The 18,040-nt window shown below is 46.8% G+C and overlaps 1 long non-coding RNA gene across 1 annotated transcript; it reads left to right on the top strand.

The window, feature by feature from the left end:
• Positions 1–271: 271 nt before the first annotated feature.
• On the top strand, positions 272–7,891 carry 2310065F04Rik (RIKEN cDNA 2310065F04 gene). Its single transcript, NR_038055.1, has 5 exons — positions 272–305; positions 438–595; positions 3,852–4,240; positions 5,213–5,698; positions 6,235–7,891. It is a non-coding gene; the product is annotated as an RIKEN cDNA 2310065F04 gene (long non-coding RNA).
• The last annotated feature ends 10,149 nt before the right edge of the window (positions 7,892–18,040 follow it).

The following is an 18,040-nucleotide window of genomic DNA, read 5'->3' as shown; positions in this document are numbered from 1 at the left end:
CTGATGGTTTCAAATAACCTATTTTATAAAGGAGTGTCTAAGGTTGGGGGAAAGAACAAAAGAAAGAGGAATGAGAAAGGGAGGTGAAAGCAGAGAAAGGACAGATTATTTGCCCGGGAAAACCCCACTCCCATCTCTAAAGCTCGGTGGGGATTAATGACAATTCTTAACTAAATAAAATGTCCCATCTCCCTAGATTGTCATCTCCCACCCTGCCTCTGGGCTTTGCTCATCCCCGAGAGATAATACTACCTTTGGATCTTTCTCCTGTGGCTCTTCCCCTGCATAGCTTCCAGGACTGTATGGTGAGCCACCCACCCACCCATAGATTTAGGGGAAAGTTTGAATTTGAAATGGGGATCTCAGCAAGGGGCTGCGATTGCTCTGCTGAGCCTTTCTCTGGCGCTTATTTTATTTATTGATTTATTTTATTTCAGTTTCTCTTACAGAGTGCTCATAAGGAAATCTAAGTCAACCCCCTAGCTTTGACAGGTGAAGCCCTCTGGGAGGCTGGCTGTTCCAGGAGCCAGGACAACACTGGAATGTCCTTCCAAAGCAGGACCCAAACAGCTGAGGGGCTCCAGTTACCCAAGAGGTGAGTGACAGTGACATGGACAATTCTTCCGCCAGTTGGAGGGAGGTGGAGATGGAGGGGCTAAGGAAGGCAGTGCAGGGAAGGACAGGGGAGGAAGGGCAAGGTTGGGGGGAGGGGAGGGGGAGGAGGGAGGAGGTAATGATGAGCTGTGACTATCCAGAAGTCTGGGGGAAGGCAGTGAACCTTCCTGGTCGTTGACTATATCCCTGCTCTGCCCTGGGAAACAAAGAGCAGTTCCCATGCTGAATCTCAGAGCATCTTTGGTGATTGCCTCCTGATTACTGACTCCCCCAGGGCCATCAAGACACGCTCACAGAAAGCGACTGAAGGGAAGATACACACACACACACACACACACACACACACACACACACACACACACACACACACATACACACACACACACACACGTATGCTAGCAAGTCGAGTCTAGCCTAAATCTTTGACTCAGGATTTGAGAGATACAAGGTCTGTTCAAGCCGAATTAGAAACGCATGCCCACTTAGCTATTCTTATTTTATCTTGGTTTAATTCCCTTGCGCATTTTTTCAAAAATGACTGGGGTACTGGGGGAAAAAAAAGAAAACATTTTTTCCTACTCAGAAAATTTTAATTGGTTTGAAAATTTCCAAGAACAACTTTTAAGAATTTTTTTTTTAAAGAAAGAGAAGAAGGATAAAGGCGAGGAGCTGCTCGCCTTGGCTAACTTGTGGAGTTGGAAGGATTGGAGTGAGAGATAGGAGGTCACCAAGCTCCTTTAATACCGTTCAGTTGTCCAATGAATGCAGGTTATATGTGTCATTACATTTTCAAGTAATAAATTACAAATTCAAGAAATAAAAAGGTTTTAAAGCATCATGATTTGGGGAAAAAAAACAAGGCTGTTTTATTAAACTAAACACTTTCTTAACGTATCTAGCTCATGTAACTATTTTAATTGAATTTTGTTTTCTCAACTCTTTAAAAAATTTTGTATTTGTTGTGAGTGTGGTGTATATGTGTGTGCATGTGTGTAACGTGTTTTTGTAAAGTGTGAGTATGGTGTGTGTGTGTGTGTGTGTGTGTGTGTGTGTGTGTGTGTGTGTGTGATGTGTTTCTGTGGGCTGTGTGTCAGATGTATATGTGTGGGTGTCTATGTACTAAAGCTTGTGTGTGGACATCAGAAGACTCTTTCCCCTGTCCGTGTGTTCCAGGTTTGAACTCAGATAATCAGGTTTGCAGAAGGAGAGTTTTTATCTGATGCGCCATCTTGCCAGCCCTTTCTCTCTTAACTCTTTAATAAACCCTTCCTGCCAAATTTGCATGTGTCAATGTATGGGACAAGAGCCGAGCATCACATCTGCCTCCCCATATAAACAATGCAAGTCTTCGCGTCTCAGGGAATATGCATATCCAGTGAATTCCTAGCACACGTGGGACATCTGAATTAGAACTGCAATCCCTTAAAACAGCTTTCATTTTTACCCATGAGACAAGCTGGCGGGGAAGTTAGCTAAATAATTTAATAAGCATCCATAACCAGAATTAACAAGTATTTTTATTTACTTCAAATCTTTAAGATTCATCACAATAATAAATGCTACAATTCTCCCTTGCTTTCTTCCCAGGGGCAGCAGCTTTACCTTCAAGCTGGTGTGTACATTCTTGCCCAATGCTTTATGCCTTTAATCTATGTGTGAATGAAGAAAAAAACACACAATCTTGGGCTTTGTTCAGAAGGGGTAGTTTGTAGGTCCTCTCATTTCACCAAAGGGTCCTCAAATCCATTTTTTCTAATTTAATGTGTGCATGCATCTGTTTCCCCGTGTAGTGTGTGTGTGTGTGTGTGTGTGTCTGTGTCTGTGTGTGTGTCTGTGTCTGTGTGTGTGTCTGTGTCTGTGTCTGTGTCTGTGTCTGTGTCTGTGTCTGTGTCTGTGTCTGTGTTATGCTTATGAGTCTGAGCAGGAATTCTGTGGCACAGTATGTGTGAAGGTCAGAGGTCAGGCCCTAGATATCTATTCTCTACCTCCACTACAGGCTCTGAGGACTAAAAGGAGGTAACTAGCCTGTGTGCTTCAACCCTCTGAGGCATCCCATCCACAGGACAACCCCTTTCATATCTTCTCTCCAAAATTTAGAAACCAGAAAACCTCTTCGTTAAAAACCATAATTATGAAGCCCGGCGTGGTGGCGCACGCCTTTAATCCCAGCACTTGGGAGGCAGAGGCAGGCGGATTTCTGAGTTCGAGGCCAGCCTGGTCTACAAAGTGAGTTCCAGGACAGCCGGGGCTACACAGAGAAACCCTGTCGCGAAAAAAACAAACAAACAAACAAACAAAAAAGCATAATTACAGATGATTTATTGGTGAAATCTCAAGGACCTTTCCTTATCCTGAGGCTAAACTGAGAAGACAGGGAATTCCTCCACTTCCCCTCCCCGCCCCCCACCTCATTTAAGAACACTGTCAATTTAGACTGCATTTATAAAGAGAGCAAGACTAAAGGTCTTACTCAAAAAAAAAAAAAAATCCTCAGTAAGCGGAGAGATGAATTGAAAATCCTGAGTCCTTATGAACCAAAGAGCTAAACGTGGCATTTAATCTAAACTGTGCCCTCTGGAGTCACTTTCCGGGTGCTTGGTGGCATTATTTTTTCCTCCTCTTCTATATCAACTTCAGTGTCATGTCAGCAGATTCCAGGTGACGAATGGGCAGCCTCATTTTAAAAGTCTTCAGTTAGGCGGACCTGTGGCCTTTCCAGAAGCAGTGAAACAAATCACCTGTCCCTTGGTGGGTGCCACCAAAGCCATCAAAGGTGACAGACCCCATGTGAATCAGCCCCGGCCCAGTTCCTGTGGCCACTGTAGTTTCTCCCACTATTTGTGCAAACCACGCCCACCAAAGGTCTGCAGCACCTGCCCAGACCTTCCCAAGAGCGCTCAGCCCTGAGTGTCTCCAGAGGAGATGCAAGCCTGAAGTGGGATTGTCTGTAATTTAAGTAAACTGATCTGCTACTAAATCCATAGCAATTCAATTTAAACTTCACAGGGTTTATTGCTGAGGACAGACATGACTTAAATAATATTGTGAGGAGCCATATTAAAAAAAAAATGTTCAGGGTGTAGAGAGGTGTGTGTAAGTATGGAAATATTATGAAGATTACGAGTGGAAGGGAGGGCTTTGGAGGCAATCATTGACTGCTAGAAATCACTGCATTATGGGAGGGTTAAATTCAGAATTGTCCCTTTAATTCTGTGGGTCTTACATTACCTACCTAGAAGGAAGAACAAATGAGCCTGGTCAGAGATTGTGAGCCCTGCCTTTGAATCACCTGGGTAGATCTGCAAGTTACTGATCTTCTTCCAATCAGCTCATTGAACAGTCGAGGGGACATGGGTCCAAGCTCCAGGCTTTTCCAAAGTTCCTTCCACGGTTGTGATGTGCAGGAAGAACTGAAAGGCCCTGGCCCGGATGGTATCTGAGGTTTCTGACAGGCAGAAGATCAACAAGACTTGGTGACAACGGAGGGGGTGGGTGGCCCTTTCAGGTGCAGCCAGAACAAGACAGACAGTTACCTGTGGATCAGGCCTGGATCGTCACTGCTCTGGAAGCTTCCTAGTAGAAGGGACTATGTTTTGCCAGCTCCTGCTATGCCATTTGGTATACAGTAAGTACTCAATAAAAAGGTTCCACATTGCTTTGCTAGAATGTGCTTTACCAGAGCACATAGTGATCAAAATTTTGTGGATGCTCACCAAGTTCGCCAGCCATTCACGTACTCTTCTATAAACGGGCCGTCTCTAGGTCCGTGCGGTAACACCAACCTCCCCTCTAGAGCACTTCTTTCCTGGCTCATGAAGTCAGAAGGTCACTTGGTGCATCCATACGCTTTCTGCTAACACATACCCCAAATAGCCAAGCTGAAGTAAAGAAAAGCAGCTTATTTGAGCTCAGAGTTTAGAGGTTTCAGCCATGACTGGAAAACCCATTGCCCTTAGGCCTCTGATGGGATGGGGGAGGGGGCAGCACATCCTGGGATGAGCCCCTGGCACAGCAAAACATCTCACTATGTGGCTGGGGTGTAGAATGGTCTGGCGCACCCCCAGTGACTGTAAGACTTCCCCCTGGGGTCTTCCCACCTTTTCAAGATTCTCCCACCTCCCAGAGGCTACTACTGTGTTGAACAGCAAGCTGTTACTACATGGTCATTAGGGGCCACTCCCAATCCAAACTGTGTCCCTGAGGAAGCACAGGACATAAGCTGGCTATTCTTGGTGGACAGTTTTATCAAGCATTGTTGGCCATTTCCACACCCGGGTCCCAAGTCGTAGATCAGGAGACAGAACAGCCTGCTGGACCTGTGGGGATACAGTGATGTGGGACCTGGGGGATGCAGTGATGTGCTTCACCTCCCAACTTCTCTTTCCGAATATTCACTCAAGCGACCACCGTGCCCCTGCATTTACTCTCCCTGTAACCACAACACACAGTGTCCCAAGTGTCAGATATTTTGCTGCTTGCTAATGGCACAAGAGGAGAAGCACATTAATCTCCTGGGTAAGGTCACCCCAGATCACTCCGCAAGACGGCCTCTTCTGGAAAGCTGTCCTGTGCACAGCTAATCCCTTCCTTCTTGTAGGTCTGCTTACGGAGGTGACACCTGCTGACCGTGCGCGTTTGAGAGCCTCCCATCTTGAGGGCTATAGTGTTCTGCTCACCACCTACAATTACCACGACTAAAAATACTTCGGAGTAAGGAGAGTCTTCAAGGGGACTTGGCGCCTGGACTACACTGTTCCTATTTCGGTGCTGTGTCTCAAGGCCACAGCCTTGCTATTGCTGAGCTGCGCATCGCCAGTAAGACATTGCACTTCAGAATTCATGGAAGCTTTGTGGTTATGTCTCTTTCCCCCCAAATGGTACCCACTAGAGATCTTCCAGATAATTCCATCCCGACTTAGCCACCATGTGCAGAAACAGCAACTTCATAGACATCAGGCAAGCATGCGTCTTCCCCATGGTAATGTAGCCACAGCTAATGGGATCATTCCACCTTCGCTGGTGTGTTTAAGGAGCTACCGAACAAACCCCAGGTCATCGTGTGAGGAGAAATAAACTAGAAGAGGTAGGGCAACAGTTTTCACAGGTTTCACGCCTGTGTGGAATCTATTCATAGGGCCTACAAGAAGCTGAAAGTATTGTTGGGCAATGGTGGCAAACACCCTTAATCCCAGCACTAGGGAGGCAGAGGCAGATGGATCTATGTGAGTTCGAAACCAGCCTGCTCTACAAAGCTGTTTCTAAACAGTGCAATTAGTAGCGCTTGCCTGTCCTGGACGCCTTGGCTCTCTGGTCTGGATAGGCATTCCAGCTCATGATGGCCTCTAGGAGTATTCAGACAGGGCACTGACTGTCAGCTGCCAGATTCCCTTGTCAGGAATCTGTTGCTAGGCCATCGAGTGACTTCTTGAATACAATCCTGTGCTCCTAAACTCTCATTTTAACAATCATTTCCCTTCGGGTTTCTTTGTTTCTTTCCTTTTTTTTTTTTTTTTTTTTTTTTTCCTTCACGCTTGTCCTGGTAGGGCCAGCTAGATCAAGCCTGAGGCTCACAGTGTGATTCCGCCATGAATTTCCTCTGTGTCTCTCTCTTTCTTCTAGGGTGATCAAACAGGCCAAGAAGACACCATGCCCTCTTCTTCTCCCGCTGTCTTGAGCACCTTGTGTCTATTCACTCAGCACGATTCCATCTTAGCAATAAATCCCCCACAAGGATGTTGTGATCTCTCCGATTTAATCGGCATTAAATCCTTTGAGTCCTCATATCCTTCCTCTCCCATTTCTTAAAATAGTCGGCAGCACTTAAGTCCAGCATCCTATCGACTTCTAACATTGCATAATCCCGCAAGACCCCTCTCCCCTATTCTCCTTAAGGAGCCCACATAATCAGAAAGTTCTCCCATGAGAACCTGAAGGTAGGGTGGTTCAGGCAGCCCTGGGGTTAGTGGGGCACATTGCTGCCAGGATCGCCTGAGGGCTTGCTAGGTTGGAGGGATACTTACTATCCCTTCACTGTTTGACTGGATCAGAAAGTACGTCTCTGCTTTAATTATCTCTTAGGGTGGGCTGAGGACAGAAGAGTTGGATTGTGGGCATCGGTTCTTGTCACAGTTCTTACAGGAAGCTTTGAGGTTTGAGTCCGCTTGGCAGGGAGGAGGCGTCACTCAGGGAGCATGGACTGTGTTCTGGGGATTTGAGATTGGGGGACTGTTCTCAAGAGAGACCTGGGGTTGTGCTCAGCCTTGCCCAATGCTTGGGTCACTCTAGTCTGGAATGGTCACAGAAGTGCAGTCTCTGTCGGAGAAACCAAACCCTTTGTAGGACCTGTCTTGAACTAAGGAAAGAATGGTAGGTGGAACAGAGCTCAACGGACACCGAGAGCATCTCCCAAGCGACAAGACCCCCCCCCCCGGCCCCCGTTAGTGAGCGTGAGATGTTCGTGGGCAAAGACACGGGAATGGGTTCTCAAGCAGAGGGGATGCACTTTATGATCCATCTGCCATGTTTGCAGGTGAGTGAGTGAGGAGAAAAGAACGGTTACGTGGAAGACCCGTTACGGACATGAAAGCCAACCCCACCTTGAAGATGTCACCGCGGTCCCAAGTTGTAGGTGGACGCCAGAAGAGTATTTAGACTCAGACCCGGGCAAACTAGCGGATGTGCTACTCCAGGCTTAAGAAAACCCAGGTGGTTAAAACCAAGGCAGCATCCCTAATCTGTGCTTGGTCCAACAACATGGCCATTTATTTGTGGCTCACCGCTGCCCTCTGGTGGCACTCTCCAAAAATGCAACTTGGTTTTAAAGGTTGGGGATGGCGAGACTGACTTAACCAGTTTGTTTGTTTGTTTGTTTGAGTACATACCCTCAGTATTTGAGTCTCAGGATCATTTTGATTCACCTGCATGAATCAAGTCACGTGATTAGAGTAAAAGGAGCAGAATTCAGCGTATCTCATGCCTTTGTCTGGCCCTGCCATTGTCAGACAATTCAGCTAGCTCTTGGGAACTGCTGTTTCTATCAGACACTATTGTGTGGGGCCTTTTATCTGAGCTGTAGCATTGATCCTCTAGGGTGGGTGCAATAATTATTCATGTTACAGATGAAGAAATAGAGGCGCACAGATGTCTCACTCTTAACATATGAATATGGTATTGAGTCCCCAGTGACACCAACCTGTTAAGATGTCACTCAGTACCCACCCAGTCCCGCCCTGAGCAGAATGAATGGACGGGGAAATATAATTTTAAAGTACTGTTTAAATAAACACATATTTTCTGTATGTTTTTTAAGTTTGAGACTAAATTCTAGATGTGCTCTTAGCCTGGCATGCAGAGAAGGAGACTCTGGGATGGAGGGGGCGGGACACAGACATGGAAACTCTCTCGCTTTGAAAAGACATAGTTTCTCGGGATGATGCGGCTGTCTGATGGGCATTGGGGAGCGGAAAGGCAGATTCTGGAGTTTCAGAGCTTCTGAGTCACCTACCCTCTCTTCCTGCAGCTGAAAACAGTACCCACTTTGGCCTGTAGGTGGCAGCTTAGGCTCAACAGAACCCAAGTCTGTTTTTTGATACCCTAGTTCCCACCAGCTGGGAATCATTTTCAGATGGAGGTTTGGGGGTGTTATAAACTCCTGATGTATGGAGACTGTGCCTCACATACTCTGGTTTCGATGATCTTGTGGGTGACCTGGGCAATTCGGTGGTGGTGGTGGTGGTGGTGGTATTTTGCTTGCTTGCTTGCTTGCTTGCTTGCTTGCTTGCTTGCTTGCTTGCTGAGACAGGTATTTGCTATGTTGCCTCTGCTGGGGTCTGAATCCTGGGATCAAGTAATCCTCTTACCTCAGCAGCCCAGGTAGCTGGACATAAGAATCTATTTATTCCACAGGGCCCGACCATAAACATCCATGTTTTACAAAGCTCCCCAACTGACTCTCCCCACCCAAGCTAGAAGTGGCAGTTAGCACACGGAGCCCCTTAGTCCCTGTGAGTTTGCTGAGCAGCTTATTTGACATCCTTTCTTCGTTCCACCTCTGCAGTGTAGCCTGGATCCACAGAAAGAAGGGAAGAGCAGAGAAGGGGCATCGTAGGAGGGATGGAGAATGCAGTTCAGACAGAAGAGAAAATGAAAAAGGGTCTTCTCAGACCAAGAGAGGAAGGAGTCTAAAGGAGTGATTAAAACACGTTTCATACCTTACAGAAAAGAAATAGGCCATGTGAAGGACAAAGGATTGTTCCAGAAAGCAAGAAAACTTGCCCCTTCTACTAACTAGAGCTTTAACAGGAATCCTGGTGAGGGCACTGTGGGTATCGGGGTTTTGGGGGGAACCTGGCCAGGCAGGGAAGTGGCAAGGGGTTTCAGGGGGTGTGGACAGCAGAAGGGGCTTCACAGGGAAAGTGGAGTCTTCCCATGTGGACATATATCCTGAGAGACATTAGCGGCTACCAATGGTTCTCTCTTCTCAACAGCTTCATGCCCAGTGTCTTAGTCAGGGTGTCTATTCCTGCACAAACATCATGACCAAGAAGCAAGTTGGGGCGGAAAGGGTTTAATCAGCTAACACTTTCCACATTGCTGTTCATCACCAAAGGAAGTCAAGACAGGAACTCAAGTAAGTCAGGAAGCAGGAGCTGATGCAGAGGCCATGCAGGAATGTTTCTTACTGGCTTGCTTCCTCTGACTTGATCAGCTTGCTTTCTTATAGAATCCAGGACTACCAGACCAGGGATGGCACCACCCACAATGGGCCCTTGATCACTAAGTGAGAAAATGCCTTACAGCTGGATTCTCATAGAGACATTTCCTCAAGGGAGACTCCTTTCTCTGTGATAACTCCAGCTTGTGTCAAGTTGACACACAAAACCAGCCAGGACACCCAGGAATGGTGGCTGGCCAGAAATCCTCCCTAGCCCAGTGCCCTCACAAAGAGAAAGGGCCATGTACAACAGCAAGAGCATCTGTTGCCATAGCAACTCATTAGGCACAGCCCCAATGTCATGGCCCATGCTCATCTTCGGGCATAGCCTCCATCTTTGAGCACACACACACACCAAATAAAAGATTCATACTTAACACTCAAAACTCCATGAACAAAATTTTAAATTGTGACAGGCTTCCTCTTGAGCTTTTACCTCAACTTGAATATCCGACAGCATTGCTGTGGCATTTTCTAATGAATGCAGGCTGAGGTAGTGGGGAGTCCTTCTCTGTCCAGTCACATCTTGCAGGAGCTACCTTCAGCCCTTGGCACCTGAGGAATATTATCACAGATCTGTGGGAACTGTGCTTCTGGCAGAGCGGTGGTGCCACCTAGTGGGAGAATCTGGTACCAAGCTCTCAAAGATGACTCCAAGCACAGCATGTCTTCCTGGAGCCTCTGGCTTCCTAGCAGTTCTCCATATGGGAGGCAATGCTTAGGACCTTGCACTGTGGTAGTTGAGATGGAGCAGATGGGAGACTGTGTGGACAGATGGGTCAGGAGGTAAGGGGAGAGATAGGTGGGGCGTTCCCAAGTGTAGCACTGTCATATACACAGATAGGGAGATCCGGAGGCAGATTCTTGCCCCCTACTTTCCCATCAGAGAAGTGAGAGAGAAGGTGGAGACTGTGTCTCTAACCTCCACAATCCTCACTTCACCTACTTGAGACAAATATGAGAAAATCAATTCCTAAGAGCCTTTGAAAACACAGGGTATCTGGGCAGGCACTGGAAATACAAAGATGCATAGCTGGAAAGTTCGGCACTACTGAAGGTGACCTGGGTACCGACGTGGCTGAGGAAGGGGGAGCAGGGAAAAGTCTAGACTTGGTAAGCTACAGAGTGAGTTCAAAGCCAGCCTGAGCAACTCACAAAATAAAAAGTGAAGTACAGCCTGGGGGTGTAGCTTAGTGGTAACGTATCTGTGTAGCTTGTGTGAGGTCCCAGATTTGACCTTCGTGATAGAAGGCAGGGGCTGCTTCCAGAAACATGTCAGAGCGTGCACTGGTGGCTGAGCTGGTGTGAAAGACAACCCAGCAAGGCTAGAATTTCAGCAAATGCAACATGACCATGTTTGTGGGGAATCAAGCGAGGGCCCTTTCTTCTGCCACAGGTGGGACCCAGCGAGTGTCATTCTGAGACAAGGGTGCTTGACCAACTGTAACAGAGGCCAGGAGTGTTTGGAAAGAACTGTGGCAAGTTACACAGATTCCACGCAGGCCTCTAAGGAGACCTCTGTTGCTCTGCAGAGACTCGGCTGTGACATGATTACCCTGGACACTGAACATAGTTCCCACTTTTCTGTGGCTCAGTTTATTCCAGTGGGAAAAGAAGATGCATTCCGCACCTGGACTTGGAGATTTTGATCCTTTCCTGGGTTGGCAACATGACCTTGGATGCCTTTCCATAGGGGGTGGCAGCAGCAAGCTGTTCTTAGTAAGCCCCAGGACCATGAAGGAAGTGACTGGCCCTACTGTGTCCCAGACAAGCAAGCCAAGATGTTTGCCAGATTGAGTAGCTAGATAGGTAGGTAGGTAGGTAGATAGATAGATAGATAGATAGATAGATAGATAGATAGATAGTATATACACAATTGATTGAGTATATAAATATAGATATAGTATACACTCAATTGATTGAATATATATATATATATATCAGCTTGACAGTGCATCCAATCCACAGAACAACAGTAATGGATTTCTCCCCCAACAACAGTAGTGGATTTCTCCCCCTCCCCACCCCCCAGGCCCTAGAACCTCCTAAGCTATGGGCTTTTGGCCCAGTTTACAATGCCAGACCTCAAATCCCCTCAGAAAAGGGTTGGTTAGCCTTGTAACCTTTATGCCACTTACGCCCACGGGCACACACCTTTGCCCATCAGATAAGTATTGCAGCAGTCAGGGTTCACATCTGGGCAATACCACTTAATGGCTTCTCTCCTACAGCTGTCATCTATGGGACCTCCAGAACTATGGACGCTATCTATCAGGGAGGAAGTCTTCAGGTCGGGTCCAGCCTGAGTTCTCGAAACCAGAGTGTATTGTGCCTTCAGCAATCGGATCTTACCATAGTTATGGTGGAAACCAAGAGCTTGTGTTATTTGGGGGAGGGGTCTCTGCAGCCTCCTTGACCAGTTACTCCTAAAGAAGTATCCCGAAGCCTGGCATATTTTAATTTAATAACCCATACCTTCTTGGAGAAGCACTGTTCGCCCATGAAGAGTACTTGTGTTCAAATGCCTTTAAATTTTTTGTTTTTGCAATTCAGCTGCAAAGTGGTGGATTTCCATATGGGTTTTATATACATACACCCTTAGTTTCTGATTAACCCACACCTACCCCTCCTTTTTCTTCCCCCTCACTTGAACCTTTAATTCCTGGGTATTTCTCTCTCCTGTTTTCATATTACAAGAGATCATGGGTTCCTCTTCTTATCGGCCTTTAAAACCCAAAGGGGGAGTTCAATGAAGTCATGAAACACACTAAGGAAAACCGATATGAAAATCGCTCTTTCCGTGTAATGATTAATATTCAAGCTGTCTTTTTAATCTCTGGAGCTAGCTCAGGATGGCTTACGCCACAGAACCACTGTTAATATTTTCCTACAAAGATGTCAAGAGCCACCAAAAAAAAAGCCTGTGTGCATCTCTTATCTATGCTTCAGACAATGGGGCTAAATCGATAGATTACTACAGTATTATGAGACAAGACAGAACCTGAAGAGAAGAAACAAGGTCATTAACGCTGTGCTCAGCACCTAGCATTCAAGCCCTGGGTCAGGGGTTGGAATCTCAGCTTAGGGAACAATTCTGATGACAGGCTAGAAGACGCCTACCAAAGTCAGGGACTCTTGCGGCAGGTGCCCATTCCAGTGTCCAAGTAGCCGTGCTGGCAGTGCCGTGTGATCCCTCGCTAAGAGTAAAGGATGTAGGTAACTGGAAAGCATCCTAGCAAAAGCTGCCCCTGATCATAAGGATGAAGTCACAGTCAAAGAGCTGATTTTCCCCTGGAAGATTAGTCTTTATTCTGCAACGGTTTGGAAACAAAGGGCTGTACGCTTTTGCTCCTACTGACCAATGGTAATGTCAAATCTTATCAGTGGGAACTTATGGACCACATAGCCCATGGAAGGTCCTGTTAGTGTAGGGATGCTAAGGCTGGGGCTGGACGACAAATCGGGTAAATTAATCTCTGCTCCCTACCTATGCCCTTACTTGACTCCCTTCCGTGGGCTCCTGGGCATGTACTGTGATTGACACGTACTTCACTCATTAGCTCAGGAAAGGGAGCGTGCGTAGGTGCGAGCATGCGTGCTTATGTGTGTATGTGCGCTCATGCGTGTGTGAGTATAAAGCAAGAGAGCGAGCGAGCGAGACCCAGAAACCACGAGTCGCCACCCGTGTGCTGAGGCCTAGATCCCCAAGGCTGGCTCAGAAAACAGAAAAGGAAGACTCCATGTTTCTAGCTTAAAATGAGTCGTTAAAAAAGGGTGACTTGTGCCCTGGGAATGTACCAGGAAATCTTAGGTCTTCCCACCTGTTGCCCGGGGACGGAGACCTCAGGCCCAAAATAGGTGCAGCTGCTGTAAGTCACCCAGGGCAGAGGCTGAACCGCATTTGAAAATGTCTGTCTCTCTTCCCACTCTCCTGCCCTCCCCACTCTGAGGACTTAAGACAAGGATTCCTCCTCTCCCTCCTTTTCTATCTCACTTTCCAAGAGATTTCTGCTCCTATTTCCCAGTTCTGGGCAGTAGTAGGCACTTCGTAAATGACGGCTGTGTGAAAACACAGACCGGAAGCGCCTACTAGATAACCAAGGTGTAGGATGGAGGCTCTGGCTGGGTCTTGGCTTCTCACAGGTAGCACCTCAGTCCCCAAGTGTCCTCTCTCACACTTGAGCCTGGCTTTCAGGGGCCTGCTGCTTGAGAAGACAACAAAATGGAGCTCATGACTGTCTGAAAATGTGTAAGGAAGCATTTCTGAAGTGTATTGTCTCTTCCTTACTGATCAGGAGTCGGGATAACAAGGCAGGAAGTGGGAGTAGAGAGAACTGGTTTTTCTTGAGGGCAACATAGTCTCCCCGTTTTTTTTTTCCTTTGACCTTTTCTACGAAGAACTGGATTCGGCAGGGGCATGACACCCCTGCTCCGCACAAAACACTTTGCTCGTGGCTAACGCCTTCCTTTTGATCTTTGTAAAACTGCCTCCTTCCTCAATTCTCCACTGCACTAAGAGTTTTCTGTTTTGTTTTTGTTCTCCGTTTCTTCTTATCTTTACTCGGGTGCTTATTTTCCATCTACTGTCCTTGGAATTCAAGGCTCTGTCTTACTTGTCTTTGTTCCGTGAGTTATACACCATATAGTTGCTGGGAAGCCTGAAGAGATGGCCGTTCTCCGTGTTCTTCATTCAAGAGGAACCTTTTCTTAGCATTGTCCAGGTCTTCTGTGAAGAGAGCCAGCCCTACGGGGGTCCATTCTCCCTTGCTCACTTAATCCTAATCCTCCCAAAAGCTTCCCCGAAAGGGGACCGTGTTTCAGTTGTTAGAACATGCCCTTAAGAAGGGGCTTCTTGCTTCTATGTGCCATAGATAGCATGGCCATCTTGAATAAAAATATTCTGTACCATCTTGGGCTTCTGGCTCCTAGTGGCCTGCAGCCGAGGACACAAGAGCCTCTGGAATGTCTCAGCATAGCTCGGGGTAACTGGATCACTGCTCAGATCCAACCAGCACTCTGAGGGCCTCTCAGCCTCAGCTGTTTTTAGCAGTGAGATTAGTGGGAGGGGTGCAAATGGGCCTTGGTGTTCTAGGAGGCCTGCTCCCCCCCCCCATAGTCTGAGGCACATTTGCTTTATTAAAACTCAGCTGTTGAAGTGACCCAGGCGTGAAGAAATGAAAAGCTACCCTCACCAGCTGCCAGTGGCTGCAAGCTGCCCCAACTCCCCACATAAGGGCATGTTACTCCTATTAGAAACCAGTCCCTTGATTCCTTCAGATGGGGGCCATCTGCCAATCATAAATCAACCCCGTGGCCCCTCCAAATAAAGAACTCTACCATTCCGGCTGACAGTCTCTTTGTACTTGACGGCCCTTTTAAGAATCCTATTCTTGAACATATATTTCTTTTATAATTAAAAAAAATACAAAAGGTAATAAAAATAGAAGAACTCTACAGCTCTGAGATTTGCCACCCAATAAAGAACTCAGCAAGTCAGAAGATTCTGGATCATATAAGGATTACAGGGAGAAAAATAAATCAATTCCTTACCCAGACAGCAGAAAAAATAGTAATGAAAGAGAGAATTGGGGTTTTTCGAGAACTGGAAAGAAAAGATTGCAAAGAAGACACTGTCAGCCTCTTCCTCACCCTGACCTAGGGTTCACGCGCAGAAGCATTAGTGGATATCATAGATGGGATAAAGATCACCTTGTGCCAATGACTGATCCAGGGTCTGTGTGAGAGTCCCAAGGATGCACTGCTGCATGCAGGGGACAAGAGAAATCTTAGGGTGCAGTGCCTGAAGGAGGGACAGAAACAGTAATCAAAAGGGGGGGAAGCACAATTCTGGTTCCGTCAACCCCTCCTCCCTGGGGAGATTCCCCTGAGGATCTGGCTGCTGCTCCTGTAGACAGACTTTGCAGGGTAAATGTAGTCTTCGAACCTCAAAACTACCCCAGCTCTGCCACCTTGACCTTGGGCAAGTTACCATGTGTCTTTTTCTGTAGTGAGCAAGTATAAAGAGACCCGTCTCATCACCATCGAGTCTTTATGCAACGATGTGAGAAAGTGCCTGCGGTGTACACTGTAAGAGTTCAATAATAGCACTGAGGTCATCCTGCTCGCCCTTGCCGGAGCGGGCTGCCCTTCTGAGGCTCGTGTGGCATGCCTGAGCCTCCCTCGGAAGGAGATTCCTCTTCTCATTTTTCTCTGTTCACTAACAGGGCTGATGGCCTCTATCACGGAGGGTCTCTTTTGCTTTATGGAGTAAGCAAACTCATTTTAAAAAAAAAAAAAAGTCATGATATTCCTAACTCTTGGAAAGTGATTTTTTTTTCTACCTATATCCTTCACAAAATTGCTGCCTAGCACCAGGGTAGCTTCCAGAACTGAACTGTGCTCTTGTGTGCAATGCCATGTTTCACTGGTGAGAGGACAAGGCAGAGCCCACAGCCTCGGGGACTTTCAGGAGGGTGTGTTGTGTGTGCATGTGTGAGTTTGTGTGTATGTGTGTGTGTGTGTGAGTATGTGTATGTGTGTATGTGTGTGTGGAAGAGAGTATGTGTGTGTGTATTGTGTGAGTGTGTGTGTGCATGAGTGTGTGTGTAGTGCATATGTGTGTATGTTTGTGTGAATGTGTGTGTGTGTGTGTGTGTGTGTGTGTGTCCATTCTGCATTTAGGCACATCAAGAGCTTCTTTGGTGAATTGTTAAGTTCTGTCAGCACACTGACTTCAAACAACACTTGTTCCATTTCCCTTCCTTTCTCATCTATAAATGCAGCCTAGACTTGTAAAATATAAGAACTGGTTCCAAAAAAGAATCACAGAGTCAGAGTCTTCCCTAAGGATGAAAGGGAATAGTTACTATTCAATGCTGTGTCCCATATTTTAACAAACTGTCATATAAATCCAGTCCTAACAACTCCTTGGATCAGTCAGATGGCTCAATGGGTGAAGGCGCTTGCTACCAAGCTTGATGGCCGGAGTTCAGTCCCCAAGGCAAATATAGTGGAAGAAAACTGACTCCCATAAGCTGTCTTCTGACCTCCACATACATGCTTTGAGCATGTACACACACACACACACACACACACATTTTTAAATAGAGCACAACATTAAATTTTAAATCCATACAGTGTAACTGGCTTATAAAGCCTGTTAAATCTCAATATATAAGTCCTTTTACTAGTCTGTATTTTTATATGCAATGTATTTTTTAAACTCTATTATTTGTTCAGCCGAGCTCCTCATACTATAGATTTATCGGTTGCATCTTATGTTGCTGACTTGGGAGCAGTCCCATCTGGAGGCCTGATCAGGCCCAGTGTAGGGTGTTGATGGGGACTCCTATGTAAGCAAAGGTGCGCACGCCCTTATCTAGGAGGCCGAGAATGCCTGGCAACCTGTTTCCTACTTCTGATAGCAATTCATTAAGGGCTCCTACTTTGTGTGAAAACCGTGACAGCCCAGATCTCGTTTCTTCTGCACTCACTACCCAGAATCCCTGGGAACGAGGTTTGCTCTGTCTTCTCCATTGTCACTTCCCACAGAAGGCGGTGTGCAGCAGCCCTCCTGACTTCTGAGAGGGGAGTGACCATTGCTCTTCCGGCCCCACCTCAGCTTGGGCTGTAGATCAAACCTCTTCTCAGTGCCATGATTTCCTCTTAGCAACAGCCGCCTCTCACACCTCTTGACAGCTATGGCATTGCCATGAAGCAGTGACGGCAAATCAAAGCAACATGTTCTTAGAGAAAGGATGATTGCAGAACCACCAAAAAAGGCAAACCTGACCAGAACAACGCCCTCCTTCCTTCCATAGCCGCAAACCCTACATATGCCAACTCGGTTCCCAGCACCGTCAAAAGACCCTTGGACTTTACTCCCCACCTGGGTCAAACTGGGTCATCCAACATCTTCTAGACCTCAGTAAAGAAAGAGACTCAGCAGCCTCCTCTGATGAGTGTGCCCATGGCAATCCACCTGTTGAGTTGACCTTGGATAGAGGATTCTGTCCTGCTGGCTAGTTCACATGGTGGCTATCCTGCCTTTCTCCACATTTGTCCTCTTCCGCTTGGCGATGAGTGAGGGGTCTGTTTATTTGGCTCTGGAATAAGGTGGATTGCACCCAAGATAGCAAGACTTAGCGGGGGGTGGGGGGGCAGAATGGATTCTTTTTCTTTCCTTACTTTTTAAAATGCCTTGTTTGTTTGTTTGTTTGTTTGTTTGTTTGTTTGTTTGCAGTGCTGAGAGTTGAACCCTGAGCCCTGTGTATCTGAGGCAAGAACTCTACCACAGGCCTCTGAGCTCTCAGCAGGACCAGACACCGTGGCATTCACTCACCTCTTGTATGGAGCCTAGCATTATTTACCAGCTTTGAGATACATCATTTCCCCAGTAAAATGTGCGGAGAGAAATCCTCCCCAGTTTGAAACAAGGTGTTCCTGAACCCAATCTTTGTGTCTCTCTTATATGATATTAATAGATGACTTTCATAGACTCTCCCTCCCCACCCCACTGAAGCAATGCTTAGCCCCCTCCCCCGTGCAAGCAAGCACACAGGTGCGTGTGCACACACACACACACACACACACACACACACACACACCACATACACAACGATTTAAATCTACGAAGACATCCGCTTACTAATATTTCAGCATTCAACATAAAAATCGCCAAAAGGGGAATAAATTCCCCTTTTGGGAATGAGG

This window comes from Mus musculus, chromosome 11 (assembly GCF_000001635.26).
Source record: "Mus musculus strain C57BL/6J chromosome 11, GRCm38.p6 C57BL/6J".
Classification (NCBI taxonomy): Eukaryota; Metazoa; Chordata; class Mammalia; order Rodentia; family Muridae; genus Mus; species Mus musculus.
This window is presented reverse-complemented; position numbering and strand designations above follow the sequence as displayed.